The sequence below is a fragment of the Dromiciops gliroides genome, chromosome 5 (genome assembly GCF_019393635.1).
Source record: "Dromiciops gliroides isolate mDroGli1 chromosome 5, mDroGli1.pri, whole genome shotgun sequence".
NCBI lineage: Eukaryota > Metazoa > Chordata > Mammalia > Microbiotheria > Microbiotheriidae > Dromiciops > Dromiciops gliroides.
This window is the reverse complement of record NC_057865.1, coordinates 168045321-168066283: the sequence shown is the minus strand read 5'-3', so window position 1 is coordinate 168066283 and position 20963 is coordinate 168045321.

Here is a 20963-nt window from a genome sequence, read left to right as displayed (position 1 = left end):
ATTTTTCCCTCACCAACCATAATTAGGTGCCCATCATTCTCCAAGAACCTATCATTCCTATATTTTAATTTAACACCCAGAAATCAAAATTCCGGTGTCAGCCATCATCTTCCTAACCAGCTATTCATTTCTCCAATCTTTTTCTTTTCCTGAATTTTTTGATCAACCACAGATAAAACCTTACCTATTACTTTAAATTCTCCAGCCCTTATTCAAGGTTTCATGATCCTTAGTGATGTTTTTTCATTTGCTTCTGGCAATATTGTGTCCCTATATATTTCCCCAAATGTGAATAATAATTATCTGGTTTGACAAATTTTCTTCCATGGTTTTACCTGTAATTAGTCTCCATCTACTGCATAATTCCTTTTTGGTGGAGTTGGATGGTTGAAGAGGCTTGGAGAAAAGGATCAATCCACTATCTTACTTGTCATGTGTATTTTTTAAAGGAGTACTTCATTATCTCTAATAACTTGGAAGGTGAAGAATTCATAAAGCCTCTCTGACTTTCCCTCTAGGACAAAAACCTTCCTATATTTCAAATAAAGGTAGCAGCCATTTGGTCATGACAGACAAATATAGACTATAAATTCCATCTTGCTGTATGCAAGGTTTCTGAACCTCAGGTCTGAGCTTGTTTTTATACCTATGCCTATGAACATACATGCACAATGTGTATAACTATTTCAAAGTGGTTTTTCTTTGTAGTTCTGCGTGCTTTGTTTTATGAATTAAAAATATTATGTGAATGGGACCATTAGACTTTCTCAGACTACTAAATGAGTCCATGACACACAAGAAAGGTTAGAGACCAAGGTCCTCAATCTGAATTTCATTTGAGAAGAAACAAGTTTTTCTCCAATTTACATATAATAAAATGGAGGCTTTGAAAAGTAGTTACTTGGTGAAAGTCAGAACAGATCTGAATGATGGTTCATGTTATTTAGCTCATAAAATAATACATAATTTTTGTTGTCATTTCAGTCATGTCTAACTCTGTGACCCCTTTTGTTTTGTTTTGTTTTGCAAAGATACTAGAGTGGTTTGCCATTCCTTCCCCAACTCATTTTACAGATGCGGAAACTGAGGCAATCAGGGTTAAGTGACTTGCCCCGGGTCACACAGCTGGTGTCTGTCTTCCTGATTCCAGACCTAGCACTCTAGCCAATGTACCACCTAGTTCCTTATTGTATTAGTCTTCCTTAAACCACATAGGCAACCAAAGAAACATCATCTTTAAAATATTACATCCCTATGCAAAAAAATTATATCTCACTTGCATTTATAACTCCATAAATGTATAAGGAGTACTTCTCAAAATAATGCTATTTTGTATGTACTATAGAAACTAAGAATAGCTTAGACATAGTCTTTACATGAGAGTTTATTTAGAAGAATGTGTAGGAGTGCTGGAAAGTGTTTAACAACAGGCTCTTCAAAAAAAAGGTATGCATGACATGTTTTTATTTAATCTGCATTATTAATTTTCTCTTCCACTTCTAAAAATTCAGACAATCAACAAAGCCTTATTTGTAATGTTTGCCAACTTCCAAGGTGCAAATTGTCACACTGAAAACTTAACAATTGGCTTCAGAGCCAGAATGAACTAGGGCTTCAGCACACCCCTGAGTCCTACACATGCATCAAAGCTCTACACCTATATCTCAACATGACCCGAGTTCTCCTAGGCTACATCTGTGAAGTGTAAGCACGAGAAAGGTCTAACAACTTGTGAAGACCTTAGGTATATAGCCAAGGACATTTATGTCAAAGATCAGCCTAGAGCTTCAGAAATGTCCATCCCTACAAGGTTTCCCAAAGCATGATGATTTTTCTTTTTCTATGTTACTGTGTCTATACTAGATAATATGAGACCTGATATAAAGTGATCATTGTAACCCTTGTGATTATTACCCTTCAGCCCTTGGCTCATGTGCTTTGTGTTATCTTCCTTAAACAACATGCCCCTGTGTCTATTAGCAAGGAAATGAAAAAGCTAAGTAGTCTATCCCAGGGCTTCTTAGACATTTCCCCCTGGTGACCCCTTTTTCCCTAAGAAATTTCTAAGTGGGTATATAGGTATATAAAATAGGTATGCATAGCCTTTTACTGTTGCCAAATTTCTCACCATCCCCACATTCAGATATGTGATTCTATATGGGGTCACAACCCATAGTTTCAGAAGCTTTGGTCTATCCTGCTACTGGAACCTTCAGTCTAATAGTGTCAACAATTGGCATATCTAAATTTCTGCAGTGTCTCTACCAGCCACCAGGAATCAAGTTTTATGGCTTCCTCCATTGCCTAGCCTGCAGCTTAGAGGGATGAGCCCAGCTGGGTCTGGAATTTATTGAGATGATATGGAATATTGTTCAACGTATTACATTATTAAAACAGTGGTGTGTATACAGCTTGTGAGAACCCTCCCCAATCTGAGCTCTCTTCTCTTCTGTCTTCTCTCTTCAGTTACATCTCCCCTACCCACTGCAGGATTCAGAATTTTATATTGTGATTACATAGTTTATTGAACATAGCAAAAAATGAAAGTAAATAGGTCAAATCCCCTATGTGGAGCCAGTAATCTCATGAAATTCTTCCCACTTGCTCTCTCAGATCATGAGGTATACCAGTAGGAAAATCCACATTTGCAGGTTACAGAGAGGTACATGTGTCTAAGATCCCATCCCAGAGTCACTGACTACAACAGGAGAAACAAGGGAGATAGCAATGGAAGTCAGTATCTCCTCAGCTCTCTGTCATAAATTCATAAGATCTGGCAATATTCAATTGAAAGAAGAATTCATCATGTGATATAGTGTTGTAATTGGAGTTGGGGAGACGAGTTCAAATTCTGTCTCTGTTGCTTATTTAGCCATGTGGCTCTGGGTGTCATTTACATTTTTGGCTTCAGTAAAGTCTATAAATTGGGGGTAAACAATTGCCCCTATATAACAGGGATGTTCTGGATAGCAGTTGAGATAACATACAATAATATCAATAATAATAGTAATGAGAATTATATACTGCCTTGGGGTTTGCTTTGTAACTATCACTTCACAAGAACCCTGGGAGGTAGGTGCTATTATAACCCCTCATTTTATAAATGAGGAAACTGGGATAAAATGTCTTTCCCAGGAGCGTATTTAATAAGTGCCTGAGGCTAGATTTGAACTCCAGTATTCCTGACTCTTAGTCTGATGTTCTATTCAGTGAAACATCTAGCTGTTTTATCATACTTTAAAGTGGTATATAAAAGTTAGTTATTTTTATTTTCACCAGGCACTATGTGAAACACTAGGAATACAAAGATAGAAACACAGTCTCTTCCCTAAATGAACCTATAGTCAACTGGGGGCACAATATGATAACAAAGTAGATAGAAGATATACACCAAATAAATGGAAAATACTGTAAGAACCAAAGGTATTAACATTTGAGCTGCAGAGGCTCTTGTTTCTTAAAAAACATTCATGTCATGATTTCTAGGTGGCTCAGTATATAGAACACTGGGCCTGGAGTCAGGAAGACTCATCTTCCTGAATTCAGATCTGTCCTTAGACACTAGCAGCATGACCCTGGGCAAGTCACGCAACCCTGTCTGCCTCTCAGTTCCTCATCTATAAAATGGAGAAAGAATGGCAAACCATTCCAGTATCTTTGCCTAGAAAACCCCAAATGAGGTAATGGGGAATTTAATAAGGCTGAATAACAACATCAACATCCTTTTTTTAATCCCTCTTTAAACCTCCCATAGCTGCCCCTCTTCCTACCCTTTCAGCTGAGAACTTTGCCTCATATTTTTTTTTGTTTTTGTTTTTTGTTTTTTTTTTGTTTTGTTGTTGTTGTTGTTGTTGTTGTTGTTTTGGCCAGGCAATGAATGTTAAGTGACTCGCCCAGGGTCATACAGCTAGTAAGTGTCAAGTGTCTGAAGCCAGATTTGAACTCAGGTCGTCCTGAATCTAGGGCCAGTTCTTTATCCACTGCACCACCTAGCTTCCCCCTGCCTCATATTTTGGGAAAAAAATACTGTTAGCAGAGAATTTTCTCTTCTCCCCTGCTCTTCATCTAGCATAGCTCAGATTCCTTATGCAAGTATCTCCTTCTTGACTTATTTGACCTCTGAAGAGCTTTCTCCTTGCCAAGACAAACCAGTCTTATCCCATCTTCTCCAATAGAATGTCCTCCATCCCCATCATCTCTACTGTCTCACTAATCTTCAATTGCTCCTTGTTCACTGGCTGCTTCACTCCTACCTACAAATATGCCCATGTCTCTCTCATTCTCAAAAAAAATCATTTGATCTATCCCTGCTAAAAACTAATCTTTCCTGTTCTTCCTCCTGTCTGCCCGAATGATCCTCCTCTTTCCTTTGCTGCATCTTTATCCACATCATACCCACTAACCAGGTAGACCCTCAAGGGCTCTATTTTTGACCCCATTCTCTTCTCCTTGGGTGTTATTTCTCTTACTGATCAAGTCCCATGGTTTCAAATATCTCTATGTGGATGACTTTCAGATCTTGTCCAGCCCTAATCTTTCTCTCAAACTTGTCTCACCGCAAATTGGCCATTAGACATATCAAACTGAATATTCTGTAGCTATGTTAAACTCAATATCTCCAAAACTAAATGCATTATATTTGCCAAAATCTCCCTCTTTTCCTAACTTCCTTATTATTATCAAAGGGTGTATAGGGTGTTCTAGCATCTCTCTGGTGTAAGGCATTGCAAAGCTCTTTTCAGGGCTGTTCATCTACATTTGGTGTCCACCTGGTACTCAACACTCATCTGTACCTCCAAGATGTTGTAGCATGTACATGAGCCACATCCTAGAGCATCTCAGTAGACTGGCTAAACCAGGTTGAGGGTAACCAACAGACCTCAAACCCATCAGATATCTCCTCCCCTTACTTCCATGGGAAGATGAGAACAATTTATTCCAATCACCATGAAGGCAGCTGAAGCAGGTGTTGTAGAATGCTTAGACATCCACAGCATCCCAGGCCATCCCCAATCATCTTGACTTGTGTCTTACCATTGGTTTTTGTTTTGTTTTGTTTTGTTTTTGTTTTTGTTTTGTTTTTTGGGGGGGGTTGTGAGGCAATTGGAGTTAAGTGACTTGCCCAGGGTCACACAGCTAGTAAGTGTCAAGTGTCTGAGGCCGGATTTGAACTCGGGTCCTCCTGACTCCAGGGCTGGTGCTCTATCCACTGTGCCACCTAGCTGCCCCTTCCCATTGGTTTTTGATGACTTCTGAAGAGAAAGTGAGGCTGACCAACTGTGCAACTGTGCCTTATTTAAATCCAATTCATGAGCAAGTCACACATCATCCTGTGATGTCATTGGTATGGTCCTCTTTGAGAATAAAGAATGAACAACAACAATCATTGTCAAAGGCATCACCATCCTCCCAGTCACCCAGGCTTAAATTCTAGGTGTCATCTTTGATTCCTTGGTATCTCTCGCTGCCTCACCCCGACCCCCATCAAATAAGTAGTCAAATTCTATCATTTCTACCTTTTCAACATCAAGTTGTTTACCCTGAAGCTGTAACTATTTAAGTATATGCCCTCATCACCTCACCTATGGACAATTGCAATAGATTTTTGTTGGTCTCCCTGCCTCAAGTTTCTCCCAACTCCAGTCCATTCTCTACTCAGATATGAAATTCATCTTTCTGACCATATCATCCTCCCCTTATTCAGTAAGATACAGTGGCTCCATATTTTCTCAGATCAAATATACAATCTTCTGTGGCTTTTAGCTCTTCATAAATTGGTTTCTCCCTACGTTTTTAGTCTTTGTATAAGTTCCTTCCACCTACCATTTGATCTAGCATCACTGGTCTTTTTTCTATTCCTTAAACATGACACTCTACTGAATATCCACATACCTGGAACCCTTGCGCTCTTCTCTCTTCCCTGGCTTCTTTCAAGTCTCAGCTAACGTCTCACCTTCTGTAAGAAGCCTTTTTAGCCCTCCTTAATTTTCTTCTGAGACTATCCCCAAATTAATGTATATATAACTTGCTTGTATATGGTTGTTTGCATGTTGTCTTGCCCATTATGCTTTGAGCTACTTGCCTCAAATACTTATTAGCTGTGTGACCCTGGGTGTATGTTTGTCTTTAAAATGGGGACAATAATGGCCCATATCTCATAAGACTATTGTGAAGTTCAAATAAGAACATAAGTTACTGTGTAAATAATAACTATAATTGTTATTATTTAGCAACAGAATATAAGCAAGTAAATATATATATTGAACATCAAAATAAATACATGTCAGAATGCACGATGTTTGACATCTATTAAAATGAACCAATACATTTATTTACATTTCAAGCATACATTACCTGCACAAGCATTCGCATTGTCATCTGGTGACATTTTTATACTCCCTAAAATATAAGTTATTTCAGTTACTAGTTAAATAATTATGGTTCTTTTGTGACCTGCTTATCTTTCTGGACATAATCCTCAGCTGGCTGATGGTATATGAAACAGGTTGGCAAACTATAAGCCAATGGACCAAATCTGTCCTGCCACCTGCTTTTGTATAGCCTATGAGTTGAGTTGTTTTGTTTTACATTTTACCATGTTTAAAATATTTTTTATTTTAAAAAACATAAAAGTCATTCTTAGATTATTGGCCATAAAAAAGGAAGCAGGGACTAACTTTGGCCCACAGGCTGTAGTTTGCTGACCACTGATCTAGGTTTATTATTTATGTTCTTAGTCCTATAAGCATTCCCAATCTTGAGTTTACAGAGCATCTAAGTTATCCTTCAGCATTCACAAACACCATGGAATGTCTGGGTCCTAAGGTTCCCTATAGTAGAAAAAACAAACAAGCAAAGAAATTCCATGGCTAATTTTCCCCCCTATCAATATCAAAGTCCCTTTTGGTTTAAGATGGTTGCAAAAGACAATGGCTTCTTCAAATGAAACAACACTTTCAAGAGTATTATCAAGTTCATAGTTTCTCTTCAACTAATGGGTGATCATATCTTTAGAATCTACTTACATGATGATCTATTGCTTCTTCCCAACGGCTGCACAAGGAATCTGACCAACTCCTCTATTTGAGACGTGGCTGAGAAGAATATTCATTATAACCACCACCACATGAAATTATTGTTAGTAATAAAATATGTCTTATGTTCTTTCTTTCTTGGTTTTTTGGGTTTTTTATTCTTACTTTCTTGTAAGATAATTCAATGCATATAATTCCTGAAGGCTTGATAGAAATATGCAGCATGAATTGATAGCACTTTCCTTTGGACATATTAATCAGAGATATACACTTTTTAATGACATCTACTGTCATCTTAGGCCAGGAAAAATAGTTTCTTACCACTTAAGTCTTTCTCTTGATCTGTATGTCCAAATGTCAATGCTTTAGTGGCAATAAAGTGATATGCCTTGGGTAGCACCAACTACTTCTTGCTGCCTTAAGTGGAATAAGTTATAGCCCACTAGGGCACTTCATTTCATAACTCCAATTTCTGCCATTGTTTCATAGATTCACTTTTTGGGATTCTTACCTTGCATCACTTTTAGAATTCCTTTATTAATCATATGTTCTTATTAATAATCCTTTAAGGACAACTGAGACAAAGAAGATTGGTTGAGTAAAACTAAGTTTGCAAGGTAACCAATTTCAAGAGAATCTCTTTCACCAATAACAGTATTGGTTTTTGAGTGATTAATAAAGCAAGAAGCATTCATTAGGAACCAATTATGTACCAGTTGTTCTGTACCACTGTTCTTTGTCCTGAGAAAACAAAGTGAAATATTAATTAACATTTTATTTTAACTGATTAATAATATAGAACCAAACAACTACATGCAGAATCATTTAACAAATAAAAGTACTGAAGTAGATATACAAATGCAAATAACAATAACTGAACCATTTTCACTATCTCCAAACATCTCCTAAGCCTCCTTTCATCTGCCCTCTCATATTTTCCATTCAGAGATGGAAAGAGGAAATTTCTAGACCATCAACACAGCTCAAGGAAATATAGATCACCTTCTTAGGATCATGGCCTATAACTGAGAAAGCAGGAAATAGTTTTGGAAGTCAGTTTCCTCTTTTTTTTTTTTAACTGAGGCAATTGGGGTTAAGTGACTTGCCCAGGGTCACACAGCTAGTAAGTGTGAAGTGTCTGAGGTCAGTTTTGAACTCAGGTCCTCCTGAATCCAGGGCCAGTGCTCTATCCATGGCACCTCTTGCTCCATCACTTATTCAATGGGATTGACATTATCTAGTAGTCTTGACCACCCCTTGGATCACTACTAAAAAGCAGAGACATCACCTTCCTGACAAAGGTCCATATAGCCAAAGCTATGTTTTTTCCAGTAGCAATGTATGGCTGTGAGCATCGAATTATAAGGAAAACTGAGTACCACAGAATCAATGCTTTTGAATTGTGGCACTGGAGAAGATTTCTGAGAGTACCTTGAACAGCAAGGAGATCAAATCTGACAAAACTTAAAGAAATTAATTCAGATGATTCACTGGAAGGTCAAATACTGAAGTTGAAACTTATATACTTTAGTGACATAATGAGAAGACAGGACTCATTGAAAAAGACATCTGATATTGGGAAATATTGAAGGCAAAAGGAAAAGGGGAAGACAGAGGATGAGATGGGTATATAATGTCATGGAAACAATGAACATGAACTTGGACAGACTTCAAGAGATAAGAGAGGACACAAGGGGCTGGTGCGCTATGGTCCACAGGGTCATGAAGAGTTGGACTAAACTAAATGACTGAACAACAACAAAAGTAGTCTTGACATTCAAGGTCCTCTCATCATTAATGTATTCTCTGTCCTTGTTCTAGGATCTGAATCTCACCTGTAGTTTCAGCAGTTTCACTCTCTGGTCTTAGGCCATAGCAACAACCACTGTGACCACAGCCACAGTCCTGGCTGCTTTAGTCTAATTTATGGAAGCCTGAGAAACTGAAAGCAATGGAAATGTCCTCCCATGCCCATTACCCCCAGCAGCAGGAAGAAAGATAGTGCCCATACTGTATGTCACAGCACAAAGAACATGTCACTTTTTGTCCCAGAGGTCTCAGGGCAAATACAACTTTCATGTCCCAAAAAAAGATGACTGGGATAGCCCTATATGCCGAGATCTCACAAATTGTATTTCATCTGTCTCCTACTGAAATTTTTGGTTCTCCCAGGTACCCATAGAAATAAAATGGCCATAAAGAAGCACCAGCTGTGGGGAAGCTAGGTGGTATAGTGGATAAAGCACAGGCCCTGGATTCAGGAGGACCTGAGTTCAAATCCAGCCTCAGACACTTGACACTTATTAGCTGTGTGACCCTGGGCAAGTCACTTAACCCTCATTGCCCTGCCCAAAAAAAGAATCACTAGCTTCAAGAGAGAAGCAAAGAAGGGTTTGTGCATTTTATCCATGAAATTCCTTACCTTCCAAAACCATAGATCCTTGAAACATTGATGTAGAAACAGAATACTCAAAGGCAAGTACAGTATAGACCATGGTAAATGGCCAAGTGATGAAAATATGTCCTAGTTAAATGAGAAGCTCTTCCAAGAAGCCATTTATTTCTATTTCTTAACTTCCATTCCATTTTGAGATGGAATTTGGTGGAATTTGTCCCATGTCAAGTACATGTTCCCTTTTGGCCCCACTAACCTTTTCAGCGGACTCATAGTACCACAGAAAACAAGTCTCTACAAAGCCCTATTATCCTAAAATGAATATCCTCTGGAGTAAAGACTGCAAGTTTGTTTCATCACCCCTGAATTATTGGGTCCCTCGGCTACAATCATTTTTCAAGCGTCCCTGTTTATAGACATGGAACATGAGATTCTTGAAAAATGCTATTCACTGGTATCCCTCAACCTCATGGAAATACTGAAGAGAACTCGGCTATGAAAATGTGTCCTGTGGCAGGCATCATCGGGTTTTAAGTTTTGTTTTCGTCATGCTTGTACTTTGTTCCCCTTTTAGCAGCAGCATGATGTCAGTCACATTTAAATCAGATGAAAACCTGAATTTTTCATATTAATTAAAGTTCAATGGCTTCCTTATAAAGAATAGATGAAAGGAGCAGCAGTGACAAGGGAGTCATGTGGGCTGGATTTTCTGCAGATTAACTGGAGCTGTGCTGAACTTCCTCCCTGGTTTTCTGGACTGTTTCCAAATTTAGAAAAGATTGACAATGTTTTACATTATCCTGCATGATTGATTATCTGATTCCTTTCCTTTTGCCAAGAAGAGATAATACTCTGGGACAGGAGGAATATTAGAATTATTTTTTGATGCCTCCCAATTCAAATACATTTTCTGTGGTTTCCCTCCTCATCAGGGAAGAATAGAATGTTTCTTCACTTAAACCTTAAAATGACGTGGACTTGAAATACTGTTTGTGAGGGTGGCTAGTTTGGTACCATAGGTCTGGCTTTTTCTTTGTATCACTAGGATTTAGCATAGTCTATGAACTAGTAAGTGCTAGGTCATTGACTGGCCTGAAGGCAGAGGAGGTGACTAAGAGAAGAAAAATAGAAGAAAACACACATTCATTTAAGTAATTCCTATGTATCAGGGACTATACCAAGTCTTTCATAAATATTATCTCTTTTGATCCTCAATAATCTTGGGAAATAGATGGGTGCTATTATTATTCCTATTTTATAGTGGAAGAAATGGGCACACAGCAGATAAGTATCTTGTCTGAGGTCACATTTTAATCTGTTTCCCTGGCTCTAGAGCCAACTCTCAATCCATTGCACCACCTATCCGCTGTACTCTTAATAGAGTACTTTATGAACTGTTTGCATAGGCTGATAAAAGTAGAATGCCTCAGTAGGCTCCTCAATAAGAGGCCTGGTATGTAGCCTTAGAAACCCAATAAAGAAATAGGAAGTACTATCCACAAGGAAAACTGAACTAAAGTTGGAAGACAGCTTCAGATACGTGAACAAAGCATAAATGAGTCATGTCCAGATCTGAAAGTGGCCATACTAAGGGAGCTGTTGTTTTAGATGAAACAGCTAGATGACACAGTGGATAGTGTCAAACTTGAGGTCAAGGAGCACTTATAAACTGTGTGACTGTGGACTAGTCACTTAACCTGTCTCAATTTCTACATCAATATAATTCAAATAATAATAGCACCTATTTCACACAATTGTGAAGATCAAATGAAAACATTCATAAAGCACTTCATAAACCTTAAAGTACTAAATAAATGCCAGTTGTTATTATTATCATTATTATTGCTATGATCTTTTTATGAGCCTTTAAAATGTGATATAAAAGCATAGAGCTGTCATGGATCATTATCTCATTCACATTCCCCAACAAATAATATACATAATATACATCTCCTCTCCTTCCCCACCTTCTGAATAAATCTATTTCCTTTTTATGAAATCCTCTTTATAGAAATTTCACTATAGGAATTATGCACTTGTACTCCTATTGAGAAGACTGGTAACACTGAAATCAATCTCCCTCTCTCTCCCCCGCCCTCTCCCTCACTCACACTCATATACACACAACCATCCCTTACTGCTCCATATATACCTCACCCAGACATACATACATATATACACATACACATATATGTTAAAACACATTATCTTTTCATATACAGACACACATGTATATACGTGTATGTATATATATTATATATAATGTATTATTATGTATATATGTGTGTGTATATACATATGTTTTTATGGCATTGAATACAAAATCTCCTTTGATTTCAGTTCAATGTAATGGGCCTATCGATTGTATTTTTCCAGAATAATGTGCACTTAATAGGCAAAGTAAGGGTTAAGCCTCAAGTAATCATATTAATAAAAGTTGTGAATAATGAAGCCTCTGTTATGAGTGGCCCTTTAAAAGAGGGCCACTTTTTCTTTTCTGAATTCATATCATTCAAAAGAGTAATGTGGTGCTTCTCTAAATATTCTTTCGTGAATACTCAATGCTAAATTTGAATAAACCCAGACATCATGAATTCAGTAAATTTACTGCAGATCTCAACAAACAGGAGGAGGATGCCTTTGCTTGACTTTAATAGTGAAAGACATGACTCAAATGGTTTATTTGATAATAATTGAAAACCTTGGTATTGAGCAAATTTATTTTCTATCAGGAGACTTTTTTATGGAACTGATGCAATCCATTTTCTAATCTGTCATTCAAAGACTATTTTCACTTGCCAATTTGGATGTGCTTTTCCCCCCTTCAACATTCCATTGTTTGCAGGATCAAGGAAGGGACCTTCTCTAGAAATTGCAAATACATCTTTTTCCTTTCTTATTTTGTTTGCCAAATGAAAAGTTCATGGTTGTTGGGTTTTTTTTATCTATTTTTCCCCAACCTTGTTCCTTATGGGAAGAAGAAACAAGTTAGATACGTATATCCTATCCTCTTCCTTGTGAATACATGAGGAGTAGCAGGGGGTCAAAACAATAAAATAAAGATCAAATGCCCAGTTGACTCTTGTGGTGTGATGTTAGAGATAGATTGGAGCAAATTTGGTGGATTGTAGGAAACCCCTATGGGAAATAGAAAGATGGGAAAATTGTATATTATAGATTTGGAACAACATTTCTTCAAAAATGCCAATCAGAATTCTTTGGGGGGGGGCAGCTAGGTGGTACAGTGGATAAAAGCATTGGCCCTGGATTCAGGAGGACCTTAGTTCAAATCTGGCCTCAGACACTTGACACTTACTAGCTGTGTAACCTTGGGCAAGTCACTTAACTCTCATTGCCCTGTGCAAAAGGGAAAAAAAAAAAAGAATGTTGTTTTTTTTTTTCATTTCTGCACTACATTCACAAAGGTATTATTGTGTTTCCTTTGGACTGGAAGAGGACCATGACATCAGTGTGATGTCATGACTTGCAGTGAATTGGATTTAAGTGAGGGAGGGCTGTCCAAGGTCACCAACCTTACTCTGTTCTCCAGAGCCATCATGTTCCTATGGTGACGTACATATCAGAATGACTGGAGATGGCCCTAGATGTTTAAAGCAAATAGGGTTAAGTGACTTGCCCAGGGTCACATAGCTAGTAAGTGTCAGAGGTGAGATTTGAACTCAGGTCCTCCTGACTGCAAAGTCAGTGCTTTATCCACTGTGCCACCTAGCTTCCCCTATTCACAAAACATTAGAACCAAGACTATGCATTTGATGGGAAAAGGATAAAAGTGGCCTCTCCTCCTTGCATTTGAAGAATAAACATTGCCTACATGGGAAGAAGAGGACAAGTTAAGTTGCATAAAGTTTTATGAGCTGTACAGAATTCATTTTCAGATATCTGAAGCCTAAAGAGACAATGTGGTAGAGTAGACAGGGCTAGACCTAAAATCAGGAAGACCTGATTTAGAATTCAGGTTGACAATACCTGCATGACAATGAGCAAATCTCTTAACCTTCTTGAGCCTCTATTGCCTACTTGTATAATGGTGAGAATGATGTCTCCAAGAACTACTTCACAAGGTTATGGTGAAGATCAAATGAGACAATTATGTATAAACACTACATAAATGTCAGTTACTATTATGCCTGTGGATAATTGAATAAGACTGGGAACCCTTGCATTTGTTTTAAATCCCATTTTAAGGAAAAGAAAGTGGTCTTGTTGCACTGAAAGTTACTCATTGCATTGAGATATTTACACTAATGGTTGATATTCCTTAAGTCATCCTCAAAATATTTAAACCTTAACAATGCAGGAATGACTCTTAAAAGTATATGACTTTTAAAAGTCTTACAATAAGGCTATGGTTAGAACTGCAATATTTTAGGCACAATTTGTCAACAATGTAGAATTTATCCCCTGAAATTTTTCTTTATCAGACTCTAGATTTTGACTCAGAACAGCCAAGTTCAAGTAGTGACTCCTCTATTTATTACTTCTATGCCTAGAGGCAAGGCACTCAACGTCTTGGGACCTCACTTTCTTCAATATGAGGAACTCGACCTAGACAATTTCTTCAGTCTTTTTAACTATACATTTTATGACCCGATGTCTAAAGAATTAAAATGCCCAAGATTCCCTATGAGTCCATAACTACTTTGCTTACAGTTGAATATATACAGGGTATGTCAGTTACATAAGGAAAGGCCTCAACATACAGTTATCAAATCTGAATTAGCTCAGGACATTGGATATTTCTGAAAATGTCTTAAATTCAGATGGTATTCAGCCTTATGGCAACTCTATCACCATTATGGTTGTGTTTTCTTTTGGCATTTGACTAATGAAACTCCACCGCTCTCAGTCCAAGATAGACCTGCCTTTTTCTAAATTCTGTTCTATAATGTTTAGCATTAGAATGAGGTTTCAATGTGCCTTACAGAGAGGGTCCTTATTTAGTTAAAGCTTGAACCTGATAGTCAAAGAGAACCTCCCCAGGTTCCAGATTCTGTGATTGTGTGAAATAATTTATATAGGTTAGTAGGAGAGAGAAGAACCAGTAGCAAAATAGAATAAAAAATTTGGAAAAAACAGTCAATAATTCAGATGGTCTGCCTCTACAAGACCAGACACCTGTGAATATGTATGCAGATATAGATGCACACACATATACATACATATACACATATATAATGAAAAATACATAAGATATGTAAATGTGCATACACATATGCATAATTTCTGGAGTGCTTCCATCATACCCGGGCACACAAGTGAGATGAAAAATGTCAGTCAACCAATGATGTTGGATGTGTATAGTTATGCCAAATATACAGATGTTTGGCATAGCTGTAGACCAAACATCTGTATGATGATTTTTTTTTCTTTTCTTGTCTGGATGCCTTGGCATCATACATGCAAAACCAAGGAAAGACACTGAATTGGCAGGTACTGGTTTATTTCATTACTCAACCCCTGTGGCTCCAGATAACTCATACTTGATGTGAAGATTGAGGGTAGTACTCATGTTAAGGTATCTTTTTCCTATCCCTCTGACATGCATGAAGCAGTACTTTTACTGAGTGAAGTAGCACTGAGCCTAAGATGAATACTTTGTGTCTCAGTTGCTTTCTGATCGTGGGCGCGCAAAACATTCCAACTGTATTTGGCAGGATTTATTGAATACACTTAGAGATGCTGCCAAAGAATTTGGAGTGCCGTTGGCAGAAGAAAAAAACAGATGGTCCCATCAAAAGGATCACATTCATGGGCATTAAATTAGAATCGAAGAGAAGAGAGTGATACCTACCTGGGGATAAGCTTTGCAGTTCATAAAGTAGGTAGCTGAGCTTGGAGAACCTGGGCATCTGCATTTCATAGGACAGACAATATTAAAGCCATTAAAAAAAAGTGACCTGTAGAATTTATTCAAGGAGACCCTACAACATGATCAGAAGCTACACAACATAGTTGCTAATGGCTACCAAGTAGGGGCAAGCAGTTAGGCTGAGAAATAATCTGGAATTAACTGGATGTGAATAAAAATAACAAATGACCAGAATACCAGTGGGCCAACCGGCAACCAACCAAAGGCCTGCAAGTAATTCAATTTATTTCAGCAATTATTAAGTGTCAATTGGGTACAAAATAGTGTCAAATGTTCTGGGGTATTTGAAGATGAAAATACTCAGTCCCAGCCTTCAATAAGTTTATAATCCAGTATCGATACTCTAGAAGAACATTTTTTTAAAAGTAATGCAACATGTTTTCTAATCTATTTAGATGAGATAAGGCATATATACCATTCACTACACTATAAGGCAGGGTATTATAAGTGTGATGAGACTGATATGAGGAGAGGTGCAAACAAAGGACTAAGGTGATGGAAATAAGGAGAGGAAGTGATCTGGGCTTTCAGGAATGGATGGGATTTGGAAAGGTGGAGTTGAGTTGGGAAGTCATTCCAAGTGGAATGAATGGTCTGAGAAAAATACATTTGTAAACTTCTAAATGTAGCATTTTAGCTCCTAGGGAAGGAACTAAAACCTGTGGTCTCAGATATTTGTGTATGTGTATGTATGTACACATATAAAATATATACATATATGTGAATTTATACATGCATATATGTATATTTGTGTGTATATATCTATATGCATTCATACATGAAATACACAAAGTAACAATAATAAGCGAAGTTATGTAAAGAAAGATCCCAGCACATGTAAAAATTTGCCTCGTGAGTGGAATATGGCTCTGGAAGGTTCTACCTTATTCAAAAGAAACATGATCGATAAAACAGGAAGGTTAACATTGTAAATTAAGAAGATAATGCTGTGAGGAAATCTAGCAACTTGAGAGGGGCAGGAGGAGTCTAGTACTGACATACCCTCAGAAAGATACAGAAGCATATACCAAGTAGGCAGCACAGTGGGATCAATTCACATTTGAATTACAATCTCTCTGTCACCAGAAGACTTACACAGTTTCCTGCTCCAGTGGCTGAGCCTGAGCCTAATTCTAGGAGGATGTGGTTCAATTGTTAAAGGTTGGATTCTTACTAACAATTACAAGGAAGAAATGGCAGAGTTCTTCCAGAGAACCAAGAAACTAAAGAAAGTAGTGTCTAGTGTTGCCTGACTCCAATCAATCAACATGCATTTATGGAGTAACTACTATGTGTCAGGCTTGGTGCTGGGAACACAGATACAAATGAAGCAGACTTGCCCTTGAAGAGCTGAAATTTAAATAACATGCCAAATTTAAGTAGATACAAACTACAGACAAAGTAAAAGCGAGGTAATTTTGGCAAGGGGAGGGCAGAGTTCATGAGTAGGTCACACCCTGGAATACAGTTTGCAAATAAGGGCTGATCCATATGTAAAAATCAGTGAACTTGGTCTTGAAAAAACTCTGCCCCATTCCCAGGCAGCTTTTAATACTCTTGATCACCCTCTACATATCCACTTCTCTCTAAGTTTTTATAATATTCCTGTTTCCTAGTTCTCTTCCCTCCTTCCACCAGCCTGACCATTCCTTCTCAATCCCCAATGCAGCAAAGGTGGGTGTCTACAACAGCTCTTTCCTGGGTCCTCTTTTCTTTTCCCTCTATACTATTTCCCTTAGAAATGTCATCACCTCCAGTGGATTCAATTGTCTTTATGCTGATGATTCTTAGATTTATTTATCTAGCCCTAACCTCCTTCCCAAACTCTGGAATTATATCTCCACTATCCCAACTGATGACTCCCTCCAACTGATATGGGATGGAATTTAGGGTCAAATTGATCGTGAGTCCCAAAAGAATTACAAGACTCAGTGACTCAGTTTCCCAAATTTTATTGAAATACTGTGGGTGACCACAGGGAGAGAACCAGAAGAGTGGAAAGGTGCCTTTCAAATAAGGAAAGAAAAGATATATTTATATTATGGATAAATTGATTATCAGTTTCATTATAATAACCTCTACCTTAGGGAGGTATGGGGAAGGGCCTGTCCTATTCATTAAAATAATCTCCACCTTTGGGAGGTACAGGGGAGGGCTTATCCTAATTTGGAGTTCCTGGGGTCCTAAACCAACCCCTGAGGTGGGTACCTTTTTCTGTGGAGGTGTGTTTTTGGGGTTTATGCGTCATAAGGTGAATATGGGGACAAATTCGGTCTTTTCTGTGCACGTCTCTTTCTGATTCCCATGGCTCGTTTCAAAACATCTTCATTTTTCATTTATTCCTAGTTTGAGTTTCTATAGCCTGTCAATTTTATCATTATTATATGACCTGCTCCTTTATGTCCCCATTATGGGTACTGATTACTGTGGGTATGAGAACCTAACATCCTGACTTATAAGTTATCCATTAACTGGGGTCTGAATCCCTCCTAGATCTCATATCTAAATTAGAGCTTGGGTCTTAGGTTTTTCTGTTAACCCCTTTTTGCCCACCATATCACAACTACATCTCAAACTGGATGCCTAGTAGATGTCTTAAATTCATCATGTCCAAAATTGAACTCAATATCTTTTACCCCAAACTGTCCCTAATGTTGTTGGGCACCATGATCCCCCTAGTCACCCAGGGTCACAGCCTAGGTAACATGCTCAACTCCTCATGCGCTCACACACATCCAATGTGTTGATAAGTTCTGTCAATTCTATTTTGCAACATCTCTTGTGTGTTTTCTCTTCTGTCCCCTGACATTTCAACTACCCTGAAACAGACCCTCCTTGTCTCATGCCTGGACTATTGTAAAAGCCTTCTATTAATCTCCCTGCTCTCAAGATTCTCCCCATTCAAATCTATCCTGCATTCAACTATCAAAGTGAGTTTCCTAAAGTTCCACTTTATTCAATAAGCTCTAGTAGATCTCTGTTGGTTCTAGAATCAAATATTAAATTTTCTGTTTGGTTTTCACAACCCTTCTTAACCTGGCTTCTTCTTCTTTTCTGATCTTACACTATATTCCTCTCCACATACTCAATCTAGTGACACTGGCATCTTTGTTGTTCCTTGCATAAAACACTCTATCTCTCCACTCTACATTTTTACTGCTTGTCTCCCATGCCTGGAATGCTCTCTCTCCTCATATCTCCTTCCTGACTTTCCTGGATTTCTGCAAGTTTCAACTAAAATTCCACCTTCTGTCAGAAGCTTTTCCCAGTCCTCATTAATCTTAGTGCCTTTCCAATATCACAATCTCCAATTTTCCTGTATAAATCCTTTTTTGTACATAGTTGTTTGTATGTGTTGTCTCCCACATCAGACCATAAGCAGCTGGAGGGCAGGAGCTATTTTTGCCTTTCTTTGAATGCCAAGCATTCAGGTCATTGCCTAGATCATAGGACAGCAGTTCTTGGTTAATTGATTAATAAAGTAGACCTTGCTTCAAACATGTTGTTCCCCTCCCTGGCCTCCATGTGTGCTGGAGAATCAAATTTCTGCAATAAAAATTTATATGAAGCAAAAACTATCTGAAATAAATGCTTGTTCACTTGCTTTCTCCCATATTTTAGAAGTCTTCTGTACTTATGATTTCCTCCAACCTATCAAAATTGCTCTCCTGTAAATATCTATTAAACTCAATTACACTGAGGATATATCAATTCAACAAACATGCAACAAACTATTATATACAACTACACTTCATTAAGGCCTGATACAGGTTAAAGTACCATTGTACTACGTATTCTTATATAAAGGAAGCCTAAATCTTAGTACAAAGGAACCGTAAGGTGAGCCCTATTGAGTGGTGAATTGCTAACAGGTATTGCACTTGGAGTTAGGAAGAACTAACTCCCTAGAAATGTATTAGCTCTGTGACTCAGGACAAGTCCTTTCACCTCTCTGTTTTTTCCCCCTCACACATAAAATGAAGAGGTAGGATTTGGTGGTCTTTAATGTTCTTTCCAATTTTAAACTAATATTTCTTTGGATCTATGGTCCATTAGCATAGATTCAAAAGATGATATTAGAGTAGAGGGCTCCACTGGACTGAGATTTCTATAACGTTCTTTCTTCAGTTATCTCCAAGCTATCTGAATCAGCAAAATTGGTATCTACTACCAAACACAGAGCATTTCATAACCAACAGATGAGAAAAGATGGAATGAAGTATGTAACTGCATACTTCATCTATATAACGTGCTTTCAATATGAACAATATCTAGTTTATAAAGTCTAGTAGTTCTTTTCTCTCCCCTCCCCCTACCCCACCCCCTCATAAAAGGCAATGAAACTGTCCTGGAAACTTAATTGGGCCAAGGACTTAAGACTCAACTCCCTTCCTGGTCACCTAATTATAAAAGCCAAGCACACAAGGAGTCAGTCCTGCCTTGTCTTTCCTTTCTCTGAATAAATGTGTCACTGTAGAACATGAGGGGATTTATGTCCAACTAAAAAAATGCTATCTATATACTTGCTAAATATTCTATCCATGTTATTGTAAAATGAACTCTCTTTCTTCAAGAATATCTCATTTCATTCCAAGACTGAATCTTACCTACTGGACCACCCTAAGTTAGGCCTGACCTAAAATAATGCCAAAATATGTATAACTCAACATCCCATCCCATCTATGATCGTGAGGTGTCTATAGTATTGGTTTCATGGACTGTGATGTTATAATAAAAATTACACACCCTTTCATTATAACATTGTACAGAATAGGGAAGGAATGAATTATTTGACTTTTAAAGTTACTTCTGGATTTAACATTGTAAAATTTTATAATGCATTAATACAAATTAAAAGAAAAAATATTCTTAAAACTCAAAGAGAGGAAAAATGGTGAAGTAGATAGGAAACTGTCCTCAGAATAAGGAAGACTTGGGTTTGAGCCCTGCCTTTCACAAATATTGCTTGTATGACCCTTGGCAAGGCACTTAATCTCTCAATTCCCTAAATATTAAAATAAAAATTACAGGGTACCTGCTACCTGCTTCAGTAGAGGAATTCCCACATTAGGATCTTATGGTCCAGTAATATTTAGATGACCTAGGCTTATATCCTGGCTGAGCCACTTAATACCTAGGTGACTTTGGGTAAAATATTTAAACTGAATCTGTTTTCCCCATCTGTAAAATGAGGAGTGTGGGCTAGATGATCTATATGGTCCCTTCTACCTCTATAGCTTTGAGTCTCTGAAAAGAAGACAGCACAAGTTACTTTATTCAAATAATGCCTAAAAATTCAAGATTCTCAGCTTTACTAAACGCTTAGATTTTCCTTCAATAAAAGAGGCAAAAACAGAATCTGGGAGACTAGTATCCTCAATTCATATTACTAGTGAGTTTCAGTCAGTGTGAAAATCAGTAATTAGACAGTTCATAGTACTTACTATGTGCCAGGCACTGTGCTGAATGCTGGTGTAAGTAAATGTAGGATATACTCATAGACTGAATAAAACCTCAGTCTTGTTTCCTAAGGTGAAAGATACCAAAATGTCTCTAAAAACTTCCCCCCAAGTGGGGAGGAAGGGAGAGGATAACTTTGGGTACTTCCTATTTTATGCCTCTTTTTTCCTTTTTTTTCTTTTTA